Genomic DNA, 20608 nt, shown 5'->3' on the forward strand with positions numbered 1-20608 from the left:
GAACTCCCCAAAGCTAGAATGTAAACTCCAGTCTGATTCCAAAGTCCACACTCCTAGTTAGAGCAGGTCACATGCTTCTGTGAGTGGGGAAAGGCTTGTCCTTTACTGAACTTCAATTCCTTTCAGAATACCGAAAACCAGGCCTAATAGGCAACAGAAAGTGAAAAATCAGATCAAAATATGTGCTTTTCAAAATGACCACTTTGAGGAGTGGAATTTTGTTGCTTCTTTATTTGCAATCAGATGGCCTCATCATTGGCTTTTTTTTTTTTTCCCCCTTCTTTTCTTCAAAGTGGTTATGGTGGTTTCCTCTACTTCTTTTCTGACTCTGCCCCTTCCGGGGCTTTGAAAGGAGCCTCACCCCCAGCAGTGCCGAGCTCTCCCTGTCACTTTCTGGCTGGGCTGAATGTCTCAGCATCATTCTCAAGACAACCCTGGCATTACAATTAGCCACACTTTCTTTTGAGCACAATCCTACTGGAATTCAAACTCCCCCACCAGGCAGTGCATGATCCCACTGTTGTGAAACAAAGCTCTCACACATCACGACAAAGGTAAAATCTGACAAGAGGAAATTAATAGTTCTCACTCTCTCTGGCTCCTTCTGATAGGTTTTTCTAGAGAAGTGGCATCAGACAGGGAGAGCCAAAGGTCCCGTGATCACTTCTATATCATCCTGAGCAGAAAGTTTCCTCTTCTCCAAACCAGTGAGAATAAGAGTTGGGGAAACTTTAATTTTAAAAGGAAGACTCATAGCTCTATCATTATTTTCCATTAATGATACCATTAATCATTATTGTGTTTGTCAAAGACAATATTTATACAATCTGGAAAAGGTTATTAAAGTCTAAGAAACATGTAACTAAAATTAAATTATATTTTTCCTATTTCATCTCTCATCTCTTTAAGATTCTGCTTATTTGCATAATTTTTGTTTGTTTTGTTTAGCAAAGATACTTCTCAAGATCATCAATCAAATTGTCTGCTTTTTCTAGCTTCTAAATCTTCTCAGCAGCCATACCTGAAACCCTCTTTCTTTTCAAATTTACCTTTCCTTTGTTCCTTCTACAAAAATTTTACCAAGCATCTACTGTGCTCAAGATGCCAGATGAGCTCCCCAAAATGTAAGGATTTATATTAGAGAGGGGGGAAATTGAAGCTGTTGCCCTAAAAAGTTCTCTATACGTAGCTGGAATTAATAAGATTATTTCTCCCTCAATAACAGATATTCTGACAGGCACATTTCATGATTCAAATTTCACTTTCCAAGCATTGTGCAAGCAATTGTACATCATGTAAATATTTGGTTCAATTTACTTTTTTGGTGGATGTTGGCATTTGTCTGTGTATCTTTCAATCTGTTTTTGCATATGCCACTCATATTAAGCCTTTAGAGGTTGAGGGATCTGTTTATATTTAACTTAGATATGCACAAACCAGCAAGCATTAATACCAATCCAGATGGATGTTTATTGAGTTATTTCAATAATTACAATATTCCCTTAAGTTCTTAATACATAAATGACAGTGTTTTAGTACATTACCAGCCAAGTCTTCTTCTCAACACCAGCCACATTATCATGACAAGCTTAAGACAGGCATTGCCTAGGGACCAAAATTATGCTGATAGCTACTCCTTTTTGATGTGTACAGTAGATTTATTCACATGTTCATCTATACAGCTTTTCACCCTGGTCCCTAGCCAGGCTATAACAAAATGAGGAGATCCTTGGCAGTTCCTCTCTGGCAGACCCATGTGGCTTAGCATCTTTGGTCTAGAGTTTGATCAATGACTGCCAGGATCACCTAAAGAACTGAGAACATACAGACAACCTCTTGAGCTTCCAAGCATTGATTAGGTGCATTTGTAGATAGAATACATTTGATTTTTCTGAGCACATTTAAAAAGTGCCACAGTGTGGTAATTTTCTCTACTGGCATGTATAGTTTTCTTTATTGGTATGTGTAGTCATTAATAATATAAATCACGTGGCCTTTGTTAGACATTGGGGTGATACGAACCTTTTTAAGTTCCCAGGGATCCCAAAAGAATAAAATATTTTACTAAAACTTAAGCCACCACAATCACCACTCTGAGAAATCTACAGTATCTATGTTTTCATTGTTGAGTTCCTTCATCTGGGGGGTGGGGAGAGGAATCTGGACCTCTCAACTTTTCCTTTGGAAAAGTTGTGGTTGGTCAAATTCCAGATAATCCAAATAGGAAAATTATCATATATGGTAAATTTATAAACCAATAGGATAACTCTGGCAAGTCTGTGTTTTTAATTGAATGCTTATATATATATATATATCAGAGAAGAACATTTAAGATAGAAAATGATGACAATTTATCTTCTAATCAAATGATGATTGTTACTGATTCATTTGGAGTGTATTTTTTCTTAGCAACTCTTTGTGGGTGAGGAATTTGTTTTAGCCTATCATTCACATAATACACATAACCATACTGCTATAGGACCATCCTTCAACAGAGGCACTGTTTCTCAATCTAATGGCTCAAACCCCCTGGAGGGCTGTCTAGGTGGCTGTTAAATAGCTGCCGTAACCCCTATGCTCCAAGGTTCCTGATACAGGTGGCTCAGGTTTTGAGTGATGACCCTGAGTACCCCTAGTGAAGGTGGTGTTTTACAGTGAGGGCATCAAAGATGAACATTTCCAAGCCCTGCAGTTCCTCTGAGATAAAAAAAAATGCTTTCTCCATTTCAAACTGTCAAAGATGAACACGGATAGGGGAAAAGCCTGAAGAAATCCACTGGTAAATGTACATGGATTATTTGTTTTCTTCCCTTGTAGAAAACCATTGGGATATACAGATAAAAGAATAAAATGAAACATCATCAAAATAGGGTTAAGGTTAGGGTTAGGGTTAGGGATTAGGGTTAGGGTTACGGTTAGGGTTAAGGAGTCTTTTTACACAAATATTTTATCACTGCTATGCACCATGTACCTGTGCTAAACAAGAATTTTTAATAGCTACTTTGAACTTTTATGGATGTGTTTCAAAGCATTCATCATCAAAATTTACATCAATCAAAAACCTCATAAATAAACTCAACAAGGAAAATTTAGAAAAAAATATTTGCAATATATGTATCAAAGGGCTAATATCCACATCATATAACAGTTAACATTTATGTATGTTTCCCATGTAATGGACACTGTTCTCCATGGTTTACAGGTACCATTTTATAATAATCCCAAAGGATGGTTCTATGATAATTGTCATTTAAGGGAAAGATGGTTAAGTCACGGATAAGAAGTGACAGAACATGAACCTGAGCAGTGCATGAACAGGGCCAGTACAGGACCCCAGGAAGGCTGTAACAGAATGTGTCACCTTGCCATCTCCATACCGTGTATCAGTTTTATGAGTCAATAAAGAAAGGATGAACTTCTCTTTAGGGGGGAAAAAGCCTAAGCATATGAACTGGTGATCCCAGAAAGAAAGAATACAAATAGTTCAAAAAAGAAAAGAAAAACGCCCCTGATAATGGTGGCATGCCAATTCCCACCATACGCACATTGCTTTGCTGCGAATGGGTTGCAGGTTTGCCCCCACGCTGGCCTGCCTGGAGCCTTTGGTTGATTGCCTCTAACAACAAGCACCCTTATTCACTCTTCTCAATGTGCCACAGAGATACAGTAGTCTAGCTGTTCCGTGACATGGAAGAGGTGGGAAGTTCTGATGAACTTCTTTGATTTTCGACTTCCTTTTGTATCCATGTAGATAGTATAGGAACTGGCTCACAGCACTTCTGTGACATGTAGTGAAAAAAATGTCTGCAGGGCACTTAGCAAAGTGCTGCACACATCATAACAACTTGAAATGAATATTACCTCCTATAGGCTGAATCCTGTAGGCTGCTCAGTAGCCGATTAGCCATTGCGAGAAGTATTTTATCCCCTTTTTCCCACCTGCCAAATGCAGCTCGTATCCGCTACCCTGCTATTCACCAGAAGAATTTTAATTAAATCGGTGCGAGGTAGGCATTATAAAATATGTGGGGGAACTAGTCTAACTGCAGGCCTGTACCAGCAGAACTCTGAGTTGGAGGCTTGCTCCAGTTCCCATCTCCCAGGTCCTAGGGAAGAAGGTACCCTCCCATCTCATACTCTACAGAGTAAACATTTCCATATCACACAACAGGAGTACAAAAGCTAATTACTATATCCTATAGTTTGCAATGCACCAAGAAGCAGAACCTATGGAAAAAGCCTTATCAAAGCATCTACATCTCTCACACGCTGCCATTTTAATAACAGACACATGTGTATGATCAACGGGATAGCTTGCTTTCAGCCTTGATCATTGATCATCCCCCTGCTCCCTGGAAGGAAGAAGTGACATGATGGACAGCAAGAAGGGGAGAAAAAAGGAGACGTTAAGTCAAATCCAAAAGAAACAACTATAAAATGATTTGACAGCAACAATTTGTGAGTCAACAGGGAAGCTTGGTACAGTGAAGTGCAGTGAATCAAAATGATCAAATGATTTTATTAGTTTTGTTTTATTAGTCAGATCTATTACCTTTTTTTTTTTATGACCAGAGAAAAACCAAATAATTATAATCAGTTTATCAAGGCAGACCCCGGTGGAAAGTACGTCCCTGATTCCCTGATTCCACTCCAGCCAAGCCAAGCCCACTTCCCTTTGACTGAAAATACTTAGCCTCCCCATTCATCCACTCTTCATGGGGAGGGCACAAAGATTTCTCACAAACGGACTTCACAACCTCAAAAGAAAAGTGGAGTGTGAGCTATTGTATTTAAAAAGCACTGGAGATGGGCACTGCCCCAAAGCTGAGTAGGAAAAAAAAATCTTAATTTATCTGGAAGCCCCAGACTGTAAATATACTGCCAGCACTCACAGCAGAAGCCTTTCTCACACCACTGCCCTCTTTTGCAAGTCCATGAACCTCACCTGGAGTAATCACATTCTCGGTGGGAGAGAGGGGACTCCGTTACCAGGATAGCTAATTCGTGGGCCTCCCCTCAGCAAAGACCAACATTATAAGCCATTCCAAATTAGAGATGGGTGCTCTGTGATGTAGACTGTGGTAGACAGGGATGAGACAATTACCAAATGAAAGAAATATTATTATTTTAAGAAATCTAACATTTTAATACAATGTGAAAAAATGATGAGGGAATAATAAATGGAGTACATAAAAAGAGCTAATAATAAAAAAGAGCTTGGTGAGAAATCCCGCTGTCATATTTGCATTTACCCTGAAACTCATGCCATGCACATTTCTGAATGCAAATAATTCACGAGAGGAAGCAAAATGAGGATGTTAATAATCATTTTTCCCTTAATGAGAAGCTGTTCTTTGACTGAAAGGTGCTTTAGGATGGACTAAGTGAGGCTTAACAAAAGGGTTCCTTTTGGGGAGAGTGCATAAATGAAGGCAGTGGAGTTTCGTTCTGGGATTTCAAGGCAGCGGCATTAACATTATCATCATAAATATTATTTCTACATTTTTAAATAATAAAAATTCACCCCATCCTTGTGAAATTCCTCCTTTGTACTGGTTTGAGCTCAGAGTGATATTTCTTATGGGGTTTCCAGAGAGTAAAAGCATCTTTCAGTATTACTTTTAGTCATGCCAGACTTTTATTCCTTTTAAGGTAAGAATTAATATTAACTGATGGCTTATTGTTGGCCAGGTACTGTACTATGAGTTTGACAAGGTTCACCTCACCTTAGAGCCGATGAAATTGCCAAAGGCAGAGGTGAAATTGATCCAAGGACACATGAACTAAGCAGAATTTGTTTAAACTCTGGAGACCAAACTGCCCTTTCTACATTGGTACCTACCACCCCTTCTGATACCATGAATAGACCCAAGTGGCCTCAGCAACAGCCTGTGAAGAAAGGCACATAATGGCACCTGCACACAGGTAAAGGCTAGAGATGCAGTTCTCTTCAAAATGAACTTAGAGTCACTTGTCTTCTCTCTCTCCCTTCCTTAGTAGGCTGTAAGGGAGAAAAATGCCCAAAGATTGGGGAAGTTTCAGAAAATCAGCCTTGGTTATCTGTTGGAGACCAGGGAACAGCTGAACTCTGCAGAAGGCAAATATCTATGGACACAAGAGTTCTAAGGTACAGAGTCTCCTTCAAAGACAAGATAAAGGACTTACGCATTAACCACCTTATTCGTTATTCCATAAACAGCTGCACTATGTCCTAAGGATAGGCCCTTGATATCACTAAGAAGATAACCTCGTTATTGCCCATGCCTGTTCCTGCCCACTAATCTTGTCACCTTCCTTAATCAAACTAATACTAATCTTGTCACCTTCCTTAATAAAAGTCACGTGGGCTAAAGCCTAGGGCCTTTGGTTCTGCTGGAACAGAGTGCCTCCTGGTCCCCCACTTTCTAAATGTAAAATAGTCTTGTGTGTTTTGTTATACAGCCCAGTCCCTCTTCCAGGATTCCTCATTGCCCTGCAGCACGGGACGTGGCAGTTATCTGTCTGTGGCTCTATATGCTCCTCTCTCGGTGTGATTCCCAACCAGCGGCCTGATTACAAATGGCATGTCAGCAGCAGAAATTTGTAGTGTTGAAATGCTTGCATCATGATGGCAAACCATGTCACCGTCATGTTTTGATGACTGCACTGCCACCAAGTCAGTGTGGTATAGTGGCTGATAACTTGAGGTTTACAGTTAATGTATGTTAGGAAAGAGTTCTCCATGGGTCTTTGACATTTCTGCCTGTCTTTTGAGCAGTGGCACTAGCTGACTTTGTTCTGAACTATATTTCCAAGTATGATTAAACAGCAAATCACCTTGCAAGAGCAGGATAGTGTTTCCCACCAGAGGAAAAGGGAGCCCTACTTATTTCCCATTATAAAAGATTTGGTCCCTCAGTTCAGGATTCCTCTACCATAATGCAGCTCACTCTGTGTGCTGGTGACACCTGGCTCTCTTTTCACCATCCTGTAGGATCTGAGGCTCAGGAAAATGCTGAGGACTACTATAATTAGTGTGAAAAATAAAATCCTTTGTCTCTGACCCAGAGTCTCAAGACTTCTACCAGCATCCATGAAACCACAGAAGGCTAACTTGTTAGTCTGCAAGGAAGTTAAAAATGCAGACACTTCATAGTTCTTGACTAGGCCCATATTGGAATCGTGGTTCTTTGGTTTATCAACTATGTGATGTTAAGAGAGTTGCTTAAACTCCCTAAGCCCTGGTGTACTCAGCTGTCAAGTGGGGTCAGCCTTACGTGTTTAACAGCCACATGATAATAACATATATCATGCTATATAACATATGAGAGATGCATTCGTACCATACCAGGCAAAAAGTATGTGCTCAATGAATGTACCTACTATGCTCCTAGATAATAAAGAAATAACTTAGAATGAGGAGCCAAATTCTAGCCCCTTTTATGTAGGGGCTCAAAAGTCAATCAGCTCACCCAGGACTGGACTCTATCCTCTGTCAAATGAGACAAGGTGGGTGCAGTCATCTCTAAGCTTCCTCTTGGCTTTAAATTCTGAAACTTTATTCCATCTTCTTCTCACTATGTTCCTTCTCTCCCCTTAAATGCTGTTTCCTCAAAATTTTCCAGAGGTAACACATCAAGCCCAGGACCTAATTGTAATTAAAACCAAGGCCCCAACCCTGATCTCTAAGAGTAAATTCTGGCTATTGCAGCAGAGGGAGTTGCTGCACTAAAGACAGTTGAAGACAAAGCTCATAATGATGTTGCTAATAAACCAAAAGAGTCTTATTAATTTTAGTGTTTTCTCTCTAAACAACACCTAGCCGGCTTTCCTGTTGCAACTAAAACAAGGGCAGAAATAGTGGGAATATGGAGAAAGGCTATTATCCCAAAATAATAAGGCAGAATCAATCACTGGACATATTACCTAATTTGATATAGCATGTTAGCAAGATGATGAGAGAATCTAGCTTTTAAATCTACCTCTGAGTCCAGCATACTGTGTGGTCTGTATTAATCCATTGACTATCCTTAGGTCTTAGTGCCCTCACTGGTAATGTGAGGATGGTGGATTAGGTGATTCCAAGGTCCTTTCTGATTTTGTAATTATATGATTAACTATCTTCATGTTCACCACCCCAAATATTTTATCTGAGTAAATGATGAGATTTATCTTAACTGCATGCAGAGAAATCAAATTAAGTGACGGGAAATTTTAGAGTGTACATAGCCAAGAGGGTGCAAGTCAAAATTGTAATTGTCATTTTGGTCTAAAATCTACTTTATTCACATCCTGAGGAAAAAAAATCAAGCAGGAGGCATAACTCTCCCAGACTTCAGGCAATATTACAAAGCCACAGTAATCAAGACACTGTGGTATTGGTACCAAAACAGACATACTGATCAATGGAACGGAACTGAGAACCCAGAAATAAACTCAGACACCTATGGTCAATGAATGAATCTTCAACAAAGGAGGCAAGAATATAAAATGGGGAGTTCCCGTCATGGCGCAGTGGTTAACAAATCCGACTAGGAACCATGAGGTTGCGGGTTCGGTCCCTGCCCTTGCTCAGTGGGTTAACAATCCGGCGTTGCCATGAGCTGTGGTGTAGGTTGCAGACGTGGCTCGGATCCCACGTTGCTGTGTCTCTGGCATAGGCCGGTGGCTACAGCCCCGATTCGACCCCTAGCCTGAGAACCTCCATATGCTGCAGGAGCAGCCCAAAGAAATAGCAAAAAGACAGAAAAAAAAAAAGAATATAAAATGGGAAAAAGACAGTCTTTTCAGAAAGTGGCGCTGGGAAAACTGGACAGTAACATGTAAATTAATGAAACGGCAACACACCCTCACACCATGCACAGAAATAAACTCAAAATGACTTAAAGACTTAAAAATAAGACAAGATACCATCAAACTCCTAGAAGAGAACATAGGCAAAACATCCTCTGACATCAACCTTATAAATGTTTTCTCAGGTCAATCTCCCAAGGCAACAGAAATAAAACCAAAAATAAACCAGGGGGACCTAATCAAACTGACAAGCTTTTGCACTGCAAAGAAAACCATGAAAAAAACAAAAAGACAACCTATGGAATGGGAGAAAATAGTTTCAAATGATGCAATTGAGAAGGGCTTAATCTTTAAAATATACAAACAACTTACACAATTCAACAGCAAAAAAGCCAACAACCCAATGGAAAAATGGGCAAAAGAGCTGAATAGACATTTCTCCAAAGACAATATACAGATGGCCAACAAGCACATGAAAAAATGCTCAGCATTACTGATTATTAGAGAAATGCAAATCAAAACTACTATGAGTTTCCACTTCACACCAGTCAGAATGGCCATCATTAATAAGTCCACAAATAACAAAGGCTGGTGAAGGTGCAGAGAAAAGGGAATCCTCCTACACTGTTGGTAAGAACGTAAATTGGTACAACCACTATGGAAAAAAGTCTGGAAGTATCTCAGAAAACTAAATATAGAAGTACCATATGACTCAGCAATCCCACTCATGGGCATATATCTGGATAAATCGTTCCTTGAAAAAGACATATGCACCCATATGTTCATTGCAGCACTATTCACACTAGCCAAGACATGGAAACAACCTAAATGTCCATCAATAGATGAATGGATTAAGAAGATGTGGTATATATACACAATGGAATACTATGTAGCCATGAAAAAGAACAAAACTGCCATTTGCAGCAACATGTATGGAACTAGAGACTCTCACACTAAGTGAATTAAGTCAGAAAGATAAAGCAAAATACCATGCAGTATCACTTATATCTGGAATCTAATATATGGCACAAATGAAATTTTTCACAGAAAAGAAAATCACAAACATGGAGAAGAGACTTGTGGTTGCCAAGGATGAGGGGATGGAGTGGGATGGACTGGGAATTTGATATTAATAGATGTAAACTATTGCCTTTGAATGGATTTACAATGAGATCCTGCTGTATAGCACTGGGAACTATATCTAGTCACTTATGAGGGAGCATGATAATGTGAGAAAAAAATGTACATATGTATGTGTGACTGCGTCACCTTACTGTACAGAAGAAAATTGACAGAATACTATAAACTGGCTATAATGGAAAAAATAAAAATAATTAAAAAATAAAATACAATAAATCTATTTTAGTCCCAATGTATGGCCCAGCCAAAGATGTTGGTACTTAGGTGATGATGGACAAGCCTACATGCATCTGAGTGTTCCACTCTTGAACTATTCACCCATATTGTGTGGCTTTTTCAACAGCCTTGCTAATCTCTACCCAGACCTACCTTGTTTTTAGAGCCAAAGCACATGTTCATGAGACAACCAGCTAAGCTAAGGAAAGCAAGCATGTGGAAAGGTATCAAGGAACATAAAGCAGAACAGTCAATCTTTAAGCCCCAATAGTTATCTTATTAACAACAATCTTTAGCCAAACAATACCAGAAAAATACACCACTTTGCAGTAACCTGCAATACCAGATTTCTTTCCACAGCATATCCCTGATATTTTTATTTTAACATTTAGCAAGATGGACCCTTTTCAATATCTCTAAGCTGATTTCTTTTGGACTGTATCATTTTAATCTTTGCATTTACCCATTTTATTCATTGCAGTGTTTTAGGGTTTAGTCTATCTGGTTTTAAATTCTGGTTTTGCCATTTGTTAACTGTGTGATTTGGGGCAAGTTAACCTCTCAGAGCCTTAGTTACCTCATCTGTGCAATTAACATAATACAACCTACCTCACAGAGGTGTTAGAATATAATGGCAGCTTAATCTATTTTTTATTATTAAATGAATCTTTAAATTCTATACTGCTTTACACTTTTCAAAAGTTTCACACACATGATTTCATATACTACTATAATAACCCACTTTTCCCCATCTCTATACTGCCCCTTCCTCCTTCCTTTTCCCCACCACTATTTTGTGCTCTAAATCTAAAAGTCTGCTTCTTTTCTGTTTTATTCACTAGCTTGCTGTGTGTTTTGGATTCCATATATGATAATACATACAGTATTTTTTTTCCATCTGATCTATTTGACATAGCATAATGCCCTTCAAGTCCATTCACGTTCCTGCAAATGACAAAATTTCATTTCATTTTTTTTTATGGCTGAGTAGTGTGTGTGTATATATATATATATAGAGAGAGAGAGAGAGAGTGCGCATCTCTTTTATCCATTTATCTGTTGGTGGATACTTAGGTTGTTTCTATTTTGGAATTTGTAGATAATGCTGCTATGAATATTGGGGTGCATGTATCTTTTCAAATTAATGTTTTCTTTTTTTTTTCAGATATATATATATATACCCAGGAGTGGAATTGCTGCGTCATATGGTAGTCCTATTTTTAGTTCTTTGAGAAACTGTCATACTGGTTCTCACAGTGGCTGCACAAATTTACATTCCCACCAACAGTGTAGGAGGGTTCCCTTTATGAGACAGCTTTTAAAGTGTCAAGTGAATTATATGACATACAATGAGATTTAATATTTTATAGTTTTTGGTATAGATCATCAATAAATACTTATTGAACAAAAGTTATGATTTCTTGACTGTTTACTGTGTACCAAGTCCCAAGTTATTATTTCATACAAAACTATATAACAGAGGTGTTATTATGAGCCTCATTTTGAAAGATGAAGGAACTGGGAACAGAAAGGTAAAGAGAAAGTCTACCAGAGGTCCAACAGTCAATAAATAGCAGAGCCAGAATTTAAACTCAGGTTCCAGAGCACAAGCTAGAAATAACATACAATATTATATTCATATAAATGAATGATTTGATTTCAAATAAAGCTAAGGAGCCAGAAAACCCTAACAAATTATTTATTATGACCTTTAATCTTAAGTCTTCATGTCTTTATCTAGAACTGGATATAACCCACATTTATTAAATTTCTCTTACCAGTTTTCAAAATCCTCAAGAGTGGGATATGAAAGACACATTCCGAGTAATCCATTCCACTAATTAGCATACAAATATTTCTACGTATTTGTGACCTTCAGTGCCCATAGACAGGAAGAGAGTAATTAGAAATTTCATTAAATCTCCTTTGGTTTGTGTTTCAATTTCACAAAAACGTAGTTAAATATCATGCAAATAGGTTTCTCTGTAAAATTATTAGTTGTACTGGTCCCCAGTAGAAAAGAATGAAATGTAAAATTCTCACATACAGATAGAACTTAAATACGGCTTTCTTATGAATAACCATTATTAAGGATATTGAAGAAAATCTTTTCAGTAAAAACAGATATCATGTTTTTAACAGAGTTTGTTTGAAGAATTCATTTGCAAACTATTCTTTGTGGTAAATCATTGGCCGTTGGCCCTCTTCCTATGTTTTAAAGCTTTTTCTTTTGCTTTTCTTTGAAGATAGAGTAAAATAGGTTATAAATCTCCATATTGTAACAACAAGAGTAAAATAGGTTATAAATCTCCAAATTGTAACAACATAGTGTTGGAAGTCCTAGCCACAGCAATCAAACAAAAGAAATAAAAGGCATCCAAATAGGAAGAGAAGAGGTAAAACTGTCACTGTATGCAGATGACATGATACTATATACATAGAAAACCTTAAGGACTCAACCCAAAAACTACTCGAACAGATCAACAAATTCAGCAACATAGCAGAATATAAGATTAACATTCAGAAATCAGTCGCATTTCTGTACACTAACAATGGAATATTAGAAAAGGAATACAAAAATACCTTTTAAAATTGCACCCACCAAAATCAAATACCTGGGAATATACCTGACCAAGGAGGTAAAAGACGTATATGCTGAGAACTATAAAACATTAATCAAGGAAATTACAGAAGATATAAAGAAATGGAAAGATATTCCATGCTCCTGGGTTGGAAAAATTAATATTGTAAAAATGGCCGCACTACACAAATACATTCTAATGTAATTATTCAACGACTGGAAAAAACTTTTCATGCTTTAGGTTGAATAACAAAACTACAATTTAAGATGCAATGTCATTCATCATTCCCATACAGGTAAAAAAAGAAAGAAAAGTGGGTTTATTGTTCTCACTATTTAATGGAAGAGAAATCAAAACAAGGAAAAGTACTTGACCAGTATCTAAAAAGAAATAAACGCAATAAGATGGGCCTAACTACTACTCATTGTCTCATCCAAGCCTGAAGAAGTAACAAATCTAAAAACTGTGGAATGATGCAAATAAAATAGAAGTTGCTGTGACTGTGTTGTAGGCTGGCAGCTGCAGCTCTGATTTGACTCCTAGCCTGGGAACTTCCATAAGCTGCGAGTGTGGCCTTAAAAAGCAGAAAAAAAAAAAAAGTTTCTTTCTCACTTACTTAGCAGGTTGAGATGGATGTATGGATGTTCCTGGTTGGCAGGTGGCCTTCTACATGGTAACTCAGAGACCCAGGCACCTTCCAACTTGTGGCTCAGTCATCTCCTAGTACCTCATCATGGCCACTTTGCCCCAGGCAGAGGCAGAAAGGAGAACAGAGTGAGGGTGAGGCATAGACTTTTCTTAAAAGACTGAGAATTAGCACATATAACATTCACCATATTCACATTCCATTGACTGGAATCCAAATTCAAATTATGACACCTGAGTGCAAAGGAAGTTGGAAGATAACAGTGTAGCACAGGAAAAATTAAGAAATAAGATTTGATAAATAGTTAGCAGTCTTTCCTCCACTTTGTATGTCCTATTCAACGTCACTACAAAGTTGAAAAAATTCAGACATAGAGAATTTCTAAGGAGTCTTTGATTAGAGCTCTTAAAACCTACTTCATATCCTAGAATATTCTAAGTTCAGTTATTGTACAATAATACAATATAAGGTAATTGGAATCAAATGTGTTTTCTCTTTGGTTCCACACAAATAAAAAGCATTTCTATTTTACACAAGTTTTGCCAGAGTTCTTTATTTTAGCAGAGTAACAATACTTAAAAACAATGGAATCAGAAATGCTGTTTGAAAGTGTTCTGATCTGTTGTCCTACAGTCAGAAGGTCAACACCTTCACCATTCTATTTTAATTGACACATTTTTTCAAAGATGCGCAAAGGAGATTCTAGCAAGTCCTTGAATGCCCAATAACCTCACCATCAGGAAATTCTTCCTTGTTGTTAATTTAAATTTGTTATCCATTTGTTATCCTATAGCTTAAGCTCAGTTACTTTTGGATTTTTCTTAGACATAAAAAACAGATGTTCTTTTATCCTTAGTGTATTACACATTCCCACATTCTTATATTTAGCCTTGTCCTTAGCAATATGGATAATCCCAGAATCTTTTCCCCACAGGTACCATGCCCAAACCCTTTCCTTGTATTTATGACTCTCCTTAGAAATCTTTCCAACTTTTCCATGTTCCTTTTAAGTTGTCATGGTGCTGAATGACAATCCTCATAATTTAGCCTATTTTTCTAAGTACCTGTTCTATGAATGCAGCATATATATAGAGAAAATGAATCCAATTCCCAAGAAAATGATATTCTATCAACAGTAAAATAGAATCTCATCACTATATTTTGTCTTTTTCTTGCCAGTTGCTGCTTTCACATTTGTCATCCCCTTAGGCAGAAGTCTTGGCTCACTGTCCAAGTTTCCAGTTACAGAATTGGCAAAGCCACATACTCCCCTCTCCACACATCCTTATCTCAGAAAAGTCAACACTTTTCCTCATAAAGGTTGGGAATCATTCACATGTTCACACGCAAGATACTTAAAATATTTCACTTTCAAATAGCCCCTTACAGTTTGCAAAAAGCTCTAACATATGTGTTCTCAATGACTCTTTACCCAACAACCCTTGGAGGTAAATTACACATCTTCATTTGCAAGATAAGAAACCTCAAAACTAGAGGTTAAGTGGTTTGCTTAACATCACACAGGAGTAGGTGGCAGTTGTGGATCACTAACCCAGAGCATGTATTTCCAAATCTAAAGCTTTTGCAGAATACCATAAAGGGGAAATTTTTCTTTCTTTGTTCTTAGATCTACTGTGTAACAATCATAACAAATAAATAACATAATTCCTAAAGATAAAAGGATATCATGTAAGTTACATCAATAAAAACGCCTGATTTGCAAGGTATCTCATATTATTAAATAAAGAAAAGGCTGGAATACAATTCAAGTCCTAAAGATTGATTTTTTCATTCAATGATTTCGGAAAATATTGGCTTTGACCATGGTTCATGAAGAGTGTGTGTATTCTGGGCAGAGGAGACACTGTGTTTGCTACACAGTAGATGCAGAATAAATGTGCATCTAAGCAAAACATCATTATTAGTTATTCTTATGTAAGTATTTGTGGAGTTTAGCTGGGCTCTTCAAAACTCCATCACACTGTTCGCTTCCTCATGAGAAGAATATCACACTTGCAAATCTCCATCAGCCCTGATAAAGATAACAGACTTAGGAGTTCCCGTCATGGCCCAGTGGTTAATGAATCTGACTGGGAACCATGAGGTTGCAGGTTTGATCCCTGGCCTTGCTCAGTGGGTTAAGGATACAGCGTTGCTGTCAGTTGTGGTGTAGGCCACAGTGAGCTGTGGTATAGGTCACAGACATGGCTTGGATACTGTGTGGCTGTGGCTGTGGCATAAGCTGGCAGCTACAGCTCTGATTAGACCCCTAACCTGGGAATCTCCATATACTGTGGGTGTGGCCCAGAAAAGACAAAAAAAGAAAACAGACTTTATTTATTTATTATTTATTTTTATTGAGGTATAGTTGATTTACAATGTTGTTATTAGTTTCCAGTGTATAGCAAAGTGGTTCAGTCATACACACACACACACACACACACACACACACACACATATACACATATTATTTTTCAGATTCTTTTCCCATATAGGTTATTACAAAATATTGAGTTTCCCTGTACAAACTTTTCTAGCTCTATGAATCTTTCTTTTAATTAGAGTATTTAAGATTTCTTTGCATGTGTATGTGTCTTTTTAGAAGAAAAAAAACCTATTAAGGAAAAATTAAAATGCATTTTACAGGACTTTAAAAACACATAATATTTAGCTTAAACTTCCAAGGTAGATGAATTAATTTCATAGATGTATTTCTGGCTTATTTTTATAGAAAATTGAGTTTATTAATTTGGAACTTTTCAGGTATTTTCATCATCCCTCCAATATTTCCCAATAATACCATTATTATCCATTAATCTCCTACCCAAGTGAGAGTAACGGTAATTAAAGTAGACCAAACCTCACTTATCCCATGTTTGTATAAGTTTTATTGGATGCTTATTTGAGTTAAGAAGCATATATGCTTTTCAAAGGCTTTCTCCTTATTATCCATTTGATTTAATAAAATTCTTTTTGGAAAGGTTCTAATATCAAGTAAGTCTTATGGATGCATATTTCCTTTTTATCATTGTGTTAAAAGAGTCGCAACCAGAGAATTTCTTTTCCAGGGCTAGATGAGACTTTAAATCTTTTATAACTAATAGATTTTAATTTTCTCTTGTATACTCTGGGCAATGCATATCTTAATTATGTTTACATGATTTATCTTGGGATTCTTGCTTGGAAATAAGTCTAGAAATAGATTTCATATGTGTGGTATTCATTTTTAATCTAATTGTACGGCAAACTTATTAGCCTAAAAGAGAGATGTCTAATTTTACAGCATAATTTCACATTTTTATTCTGAATTGTTTCGTATATTTAGCTTTTGTCTTAATTAGAAGTTGGAAGTACTTCCATGAGCAGATGAATAAAGTTAGAATTTTTTTATTACTTCACCTAAAGAAAAACTTACAAACCATACTTTTGCCAGTATGCTGTTATCACTTGATTTCTTCATCTGCCATTCTATAATTAAAATACTTTAATTTAAAATACGGCTTTAACAATACCCTAAATTTTTAAAATAAGTTGTTTATGTCTTTCAAGTGTTAATGTTACTTATTTTGTGCTAAAATGTATGTTTCATTGTAAAAGTATACGTGTTAAACCAAGTTCTATACTAGAGCGAAAGAATGGAATACATTACTTCAGGTTTTTCAAGCAGAAAAAAGAATGTGCTTTGACTTTCCTAAGATATTCATTTCAAGCCCTAATGCCCTTAACTGGACTTTCCAGGGCAGGTTAATAATTGCAACCAAAAGTTTTTCATTGAGTGAAGTGCTTGGCTTTGATGGAAATAATGGAAAACAGGAATTCTAGATGGATGTTGAATACAATCCACACTTGGAGAGCTTGCAACATGGAAATCACCTTCCTCTTTCATTTTGGTTGCTCTGCCTTTGGGTACTTGTCATTGGATTTTGAGTCCCTCACACTTTGGAAGTTGAAGAAAATAACAGAGACAAATGATGATGAAACCAAACTTCTGCAACCAGAGAGCTATGGATCACAGAGTTATTGTGCCAGATGACAATTGCACTATGTTTGCATATGGTTCTGCTACAATAAACTTATGCAGGGAGTGGTTAGGGGTAATGACTGGGCCTACCCCAGTCTACGTAGTAAAAGTGTTGATATCTGAAAACTAAATCAATGTAACACATTCACTAATTAAGCAACCTTGTTTCAAGTTCTGCCATTTAATAATTAACTTATTTTAAAGCCATAACTTCTGAGTCAAAATCATCTTGCAAAACAGTTACAGATACAATTACAGTTGCTTTTCTATAAATCAATGTTTAGCAAGAGCTGCAGGTGAAGGGAGAAATGCCTATAAATTAATAGATTTAGTCACAGATCTTTTTTTCTTATCTTTCTGCTTCTATCTCAATTAGAAATTAGCAAAAACAGAGATGGAAAAATAGGAAGTATAGGAAGTAGGAAGAGAAATAACATAGTATTAGCTACCTTTTCAGAAAGGAAATTTATTCTCAGAAATTTATAACATGAGTGTAAATACATAACTATTAATGATAGAGCAACACCACAGGTAATGTGGCAGTTGTAATTAACTTCACTGTCATATATGTGACAGATAATAGAGACCCTTCATCACCTTGGAGATTTATAGGGCAAAAAGCCTGTATATAATTTAGTAAATGCATTTTTTTAATAGAGGAAATTTATCATATGTTAATTAGGAGATAGTTGCAAGGATCAATTGCAGAAGGAGAAAAAAGATGTATCCAGTGAAGTATACAGAGTAAAAAAATGAAAAGGTCAGGAATAGGAATTTGGATAATTAAAGAAGGAAGCACATTGGTGGAAAACATAAGATGAAGTGGAAAAGTATTTTTCACAGAAATACACCAAGTATGTCACCTATTAAGCCTGTACCTTTGCTAGTAAGTAGGTTAAATACATATTCCTCCTCCATCTTTTGTTGTGGATTCATAATCTTTTTATTCTGATCAAGTAATGAATGACTCCATATGCTAATAAATACTGTACCAGGAATCTAAGACCAGTGGTACCTAGCAAAGCCCTGGATTTCCTAAGGAGAGTGCCAGCTAATTAGAAGGCAGTATGCAGGGTTTGGATAATGGTTTTATCACTTTATAGAATCCGTGATGTCACTGGGATTTGAAGCTAAAATCTTAGACAAAAATCTACTCTGGATTCACCCGTTGATGAGTTGACAAAGAAGTAGAGAAACTACATATGAAAATGAGAGTTTGGCTTCTTGACAAAAAAGGAGGGGAAAGAGAGAAAATCAGTATCAAATCTTCAATCCTGAAATTTAAATTGCTGCTTTGGATCTTTTCTTCTTTTTTTGCCTTTCTTGTTCTTTTGATGAGAAGCTGAAAACGTAAGGCACAAAGGTTTCACCAGCCCAGGAAGCAGATTCATGGCCTAAGTAAATCCCTGAAAATTTTCCAGGTTTCCATTCTTCTTTAACACTAAAAGAGGCCAGACTGGGGGCAGTCATTTCATGAAAGGCTCAGATCTTTGCCACATTACTTACATTGTGTGGGAAAAGAGTCTTGGCCAGATAAAGAATTCGTGTTAATTTATAATGGTGATAATGTTTTTCATTCAGCATGCAAGATGTACACAGATGGGCCCTGTGTTTTTTGATTTCCGCTCTTCAAGACATTGAGTGCAATGCTTTGCACTAGGTTCCTGGTGGGAAAGGTGGAAAGGAGATTTTTCATGCTCCTTATGGAAGCTGAAGGATAATAACTCAGGAAGAGTCACTTACAGAGTTTAGGGAACACTGGCGTCTGCTTCATTGTTCTTTTCACAGCAGGCTAGAGGGCAAAAGTTTATCAGAAGAGGAGAAAAAAAACCTGAGGGTTAAGTGGAACTGAATAGAAATTCAAATATGCTTAAATAAAATTTTCTCTTGGGCTTGAATTCTAGTCTTTGATTTGCATTCTTTAAAAAAAAAATGATGTTTTAAATAGGGCAATCCTTTTGTATCCTTTTAATCACAAACCTTTGACTTTGGGCATTGTTAATAACATTAAATATTAGACTTACATTGTTAGCTTAATAGTAAGTGGAAAGGATGGCTTTGTAATTGTATGATTTTTCTCACTCAAGCCTTTTCTTTTAATAAGTCAGTTTAAAAATTCAAGAGACAGTCTAATATTAGGGTACTTAGTAGAGGAACTACTCATCCAAGAAAGAGGCAGAGCCAGTGCAAATCATTTAAAATTTAGAAATTAATGAGTTCTACTGGCTGAGTATATCCTTAAAAATTATTGAAATGCCACTTAAAATGTGTGCTAATTAGACACACAATACCTTAGGTATTGATATTGAATAAATATTAAAATGCGGTTCTTAAATAACATTTGAAAATAAACCCAGTGGAATTCATAGTCACCACTCCCCTATAGAACCTTCACCCTCTGCTTGAAAATGTTAAGGTAGGTTGTCTATAACATAAAATTGACTGTGTCGAATTGTTATATTTATATATTTGCAATATGTAATTAGTAAGAGTTATTTAATATCTTTTTTTAAGTTTTTTTTAACTGAGAATTTTACCTCTTTTTTTTCCCCCTAATAAGCTGGAATCTGCAGGTTTTCTCTTGCATATTTGTGAACTCACAGAAAGCTGGCCCAAAGTCACAGATCCTTTAGAGTCTGAGATACTGTATGTTCAACTCAGTTTCATAAGAAACAGTTCAAAGTTAAGAAATGGTCACATAATAGTTTACAGAAAAAGGATTTAGGGATATCCAGTGGATTATGTGCAATACGGTAGAGATATTGGTATTAGAAAAACAAGTCTAGTGAGCACATTTATATCTAAATAGCTTTTATCTTGTAAAAGGAAGAAATGTCTAGTCTATTTATATTGATTAATCAATATGTATTTTGATATATAATTATATTTTGACATATATATTCTTGATATAGAATAGGTATTTATAAATACATAACATTCATATTAATCAATATAAATAGAAAAATGTGTAGCACCTTTTTTGTAACAAAAATTATTTGTTAACTTTCAATATCCACTCTCTCCTTTTTTGATAAAATGACTGTTAAGTTTGGCAAACATCCTTTTGGCTATGCTCTACATACATGGACATACTCAGCAACTACTATGGCTGTTTGACTAGTTTGCCTACATTCTAAGTAATAGGATGAGAGCCTTCTCCCTAAATAGATATACATGTGCTCCCAGACCCTTTGTTCTCTCTGGCTGGGAAATTATAAGAAGTGGAGCAGC

Source organism: Phacochoerus africanus, chromosome 8, assembly GCF_016906955.1.
Source record: "Phacochoerus africanus isolate WHEZ1 chromosome 8, ROS_Pafr_v1, whole genome shotgun sequence".
NCBI classification, from domain to species: Eukaryota; Metazoa; Chordata; class Mammalia; order Artiodactyla; family Suidae; genus Phacochoerus; species Phacochoerus africanus.